This window comes from Anabrus simplex, chromosome 14, assembly GCF_040414725.1.
Source record: "Anabrus simplex isolate iqAnaSimp1 chromosome 14, ASM4041472v1, whole genome shotgun sequence".
In the NCBI taxonomy this organism is placed as follows: domain Eukaryota; kingdom Metazoa; phylum Arthropoda; class Insecta; order Orthoptera; family Tettigoniidae; genus Anabrus; species Anabrus simplex.
This window is the reverse complement of record NC_090278.1, coordinates 37,595,550-37,600,137: the sequence shown is the minus strand read 5'-3', so window position 1 is coordinate 37,600,137 and position 4,588 is coordinate 37,595,550. Positions and strand designations below refer to the sequence as shown.

Genomic DNA, 4,588 nt, shown 5'->3' with positions numbered 1-4,588 from the left:
AATATCTATCTCCTGGGACACCCTGTATATCTTGGCTTGTTAGTGTGTTTACTAAACAATCCTTTGGAAGTTTATTTTTTCTTCTGAATAGGTAATGAAAATAATAAGCAAAAAGAGGAACTTCTCCAAGCCTCTACTTACCTTTTCCTTCCTCTCAGACAAGAGTTACTGTTGGAATTCTCAATTCGGGCACTATCCTCACTATCGAGCATGTTCAAGCTGCAATGAGCTTTGGAGATCTTGACAAGTGTATACAGCAGCAGTACAGAGTTGATGATTAGAAAGCAACATCTGGGGGCCATGGAAATACACCCATACACGATCATAGCCTGTGAGAAAATGCATAACCATCTATTAATAAGCATCTGATGAATGATTACCAGTGGCAGCAAAACAGTGATGTTACGTGTTAACCTCAATGATGTGCACATAGCTGGAGCTGGTTACCTGCTTTCTTGACAATTAGCATGGATAAGCAGAACAGCAAAAGCAGCATATGGAGGAAGAGAAATGAACATGATGTTATTTGCAGATGATATTGTGATTTGGGGAGAAGACGACAGGAAGATTCAAGAACAGTTGAATGTGGTGAATGGGAATATTGAAGAATGTGGATTGAAAATAAGTGCAGAAAAGAGTAAAACTCTTGTTATGACTAGAGGGGAGAAAGAAGGGAAAGGTCAGATTAGACTTGCAGACAAACCCCTGGAAGTAGTGGAAATGTTTAAATACCTGGGGAGTGAATTAATGGAGAATGCTCGACTGAATGCTGAGATTAGTAAAAGGATTCAAGCTGGAAGTTGTTTCTATCATAGTATAAGAAACATGTTATGGGACAAAGATGTGCCAACGGAAGCAAAGGATACTATGTACAAGATGTATTACGTACCCATAACAACTTACGGAGCAGAAACTTGGACAATGACAAAGAAGGATGAGAGTCGAATACAGGCAGCCGAAATGAAGTTCTTGAGGAGTATGATACAGAAGAGTAGAAGAGACAAAATAAGGAATGAGAAAATCCGGGAAGAAATTGGAGTGGAAAAAATGAATGATAGAATAGAGAAGAGCCGACTAAGATGGTTTGGGCACATAAAGCGAATGAGCGACGAAAGAATGCCAAAAAAGGTGATGGAAATGCAAATCCAAGGAAGGAGAGGCCGTGGACGACCACGATTGAGATGGAAGGATACCATCCAATGCAGCATTATAGAAAGAAACCTGGACTGGGACACAGTGTTGGAGGAGGAGTGGTGGAAAGACTGAAGAAAGTGGAGAGGAACCATATTTGCCCCTACCCGGCTACAGCTGGATAAAGGGAAATGATGATGATGAAGCAGTATCTGGTGAGCAGAATTTAGTCCGTGCATTTAAGTTACATAGCTCACAGAGAACAATGGAGCTGGTTGCTATGAGCAGGTTCATAGTGCATACCTGTTAGCAGGAATGTTTAGGGTATTTCTATGCGCTACTTCCCAGATGCTGGGAAACACTCAGTGTGATGAGAAGACTAGTATTAATGTGTAGCATTCCATGTTCTGTGTTTCATCCTTGTTATGGAAGATAGCCACCACTGCTGCTTGATTGATTCACAATTAATTTAATTTTTCCAGACTCATTCTTGCATTGAATATTGAATTTTCACGACCGCATTGTAATCGAAACAGACTTTCAACATATTAGGTCGTGTTACGTACGTGTAGTACGTGTTGAAGAGATGTTAAGTACACAACAAAAATGGCCAGCCGGACACCAGTGGGATCCGAACCCACAACCTCCCGATTTTGCGTCGGTTGCTCTACCAATTGAGCTTTGGTGGCCTAGGCCATCTTTGTTCTGTTTGAAAGGATCTGAGCTACAGGTCTGGCACTGCTGCTAGCACACTTAACATCTCTTCAACACGTACTGCACGTACGTAACACGACCTAATACGTTGAAAGTCTGTTTCGATTACAATGCGGTCGTGAAAATTCAATATTCATTGACATGCCCCACAACGGGCAACTTAAACGCACTCTACAGTGTGCTAGCAGCAGTGCCAGACCTGTAGCTCAGATCCTTTCAAACAGAACAAAGATGGCCTAGGCCACCATAGCTCAATTGGTAGAGCAACCGACGCAAAATCGGGAGGTTGTGGGTTCGGATCCCACTGGTGTCCGGCTGGTCATTTTTGTTCTGTACTTAACATCTCTTCAACACATACTACACGTACGTAACACGACCTAATACGTTGGAAGTCTATTTCGATCATTCTTGCATACTTAAAAAATCTATCACTATATTCCTTCATTTCTGCAAACAAGTGGTGATATGATAGTGATTCCTGTTCATATTTATTTCATGGACACACTATTTCCTGTGTCAAAAATCTTTGTGATAACTTATAACAGTCCATGAGAAACTGTTCTGCATCTCTGGAGCTCATTTCTGTCCAACAGCTGCTTGTCAGCTGTGAGGTTCCCCGCTTCCATATGCACCCTTCACAAGCTTAAGAAATGCCTCTCTGCTCGAACAGGAATTTTTGTTCATAATTTATTTAGAAGCTTTATGTACCACTGTAATTAGGATGGTGAAGGCATTCCATTGTGTGAGGTTTAGTTTGCCCAACATCAAACTTCAAATATGTACATGAGGTTCACCAACACAATTTATGAAACAATAGGGAACATCACAATAGGAACATTTGGCAAAAGCAATATCTGAACAGTCCCAAGAATTATATTCTTGAGCTGAAAAATCAAATGCCACTTCAATCACATTCTTGAATTCAGCAATATGTGTGGTAGTAGGGTACCCAGCTGCCTGCCAATAGGGCAATACACTGGAGCAGACAACTGGTTGTGAATAATTATTTTCATTATGAACATGTAATTACCCAATATACTATTGAAATCACTGTAAAGAGTCCTTATATAGTCTGTTATCCTTTGTGCATATATTTTATACTGTCAGAAAAAATAGCATCAACCAATAACTTATGGAGCTTTCTGGAAGTTGAAAGATGTTTGATACTGCCATCAAAAGTGAGGATACAGCTAGTGGAAAACATACCAGCATTGTGAAGCAGAAAATGGCACATGTCCTTAAGAGGATAATGGACCTTAGAGGCTAAGAAAAATTCATAATTCCAACATAATTGGTTTGTTATTGGAAATTATAAATTTTCCAGCTAATCCATTCTTGGTCACCAGCATTTCACCCCATTGTGCCAATTTGGGACCATCAGCTGGTAACTAGCACACCTACCAAAACACATGGCCACTGCACAGGAGCCTCAGGCTGTGCCAGTTACCAACCAATGAGCCCAAATTGGCAGACTGAGGCGAAACGCTGGCAACCAAGAATGAGTTAGCTGGAAAATTTATAATTTGCAATCATTTACCAATTATATTGGAATGATGAATTTACTTATTCAAGATAAATATTTCCTTATGGGAACTGAAATCTATATCATCTAAGAGAAATTAGAAAAAGTCCGTAAATGTTCCGATGGTGATGTGGATGTTGACCTCAGTTTGCCTATTTTTAAGTTGTATGCCCTTGCTTGTGATGCTGAAAGGATATTTCTTTTACAGAGAGGAGGAATAAACTGGAATTTTAAAAATGAGAAAATTATACTAATTATACTAATATAATGTGTTTGAATCTAAATAATAATGTATTTAGGGGCTGCCTAGCCACAGCTGTAAAGGCATGCTCGGTTCACTCCGAAGGATGTGGGCTCCATTCCCCGTCAGCAAGTTGAAAAATGTAAGAAACGAGAGTTCCACTTCTGGAGCGGCACACGGTCCCGAGGTTCACTCAGCCTGCACTAAGTCAGTACCGGGTTAATTTTTGGGAAGGGCCAATGACCTAGGTGTTAGGCCCCTTTAAACAACAAGCATCATCAAGCAATTTATGGGAGCAAAGGTGGCACAAGGCTATCCCCTCTGTCCCACTTGGTGCTGAGTTTACAGTAAGTGGAAGCATTTACCTTCCAATTCTCCAAGGGCCTTCATGACCTATGTGGACATAGCTTTCCTTTTTGTTGTTTTTTAATAATATATTTATCTTTACGTTTAAATATTTGAATATTTCACATTATGTTTAGGACTTTGTTTTTCATGCATTCTATTTGCAGAAAGCTTGCTGACTCAAAATGTTTAGTGCATATTTGGGCATTGTATAGTGCATATTATTTGCATGCCTATTTTGAGATTTTTAGTGCATATTATTTGCATGCCTATTTTGAGATTTTTAGTGCATATAGTTCTCGGCTCTATCATGTACCAGAAGTATCAGCTTTTCAGTGTTGTGGGTAAAACGCAGCTCTTCGGCCGAAGAATCCAAACCAATCTGGATAGTTCGGAGGTAGGTATTCGTGCATCACTGATGAACAACGCTGGTTCCAATGGACGTATGTCCCACTTGACATCAGCAGTTTGGATTGTTCGGCCGTTTTCGTGCGTGTTCTTAAGAATCCATCATCACAGCTTCATGCAGGCTTCTGCTTCCAGTGGACGAGAGGCCTCAAGGTGGAGGTTCCTGCCTCAGATAAAAGATGGGTGCCCTAATGGAGAACCATTTGTGCTTATGCAAGATGGAACTC

At 40.5% G+C, this 4,588-nt stretch overlaps 1 non-coding gene across 1 annotated transcript; it reads left to right on the top strand.

Annotated features, from left to right (window-relative positions):
- Window positions 1-2,085: 2,085 nt before the first annotated feature.
- TRNAL-CAA (transfer RNA leucine (anticodon CAA)) lies at window positions 2,086-2,162 on the top strand. Its single transcript has one exon. It is a non-coding gene; the product is annotated as a tRNA-Leu (tRNA).
- Window positions 2,163-4,588: the final 2,426 nt, after the last annotated feature.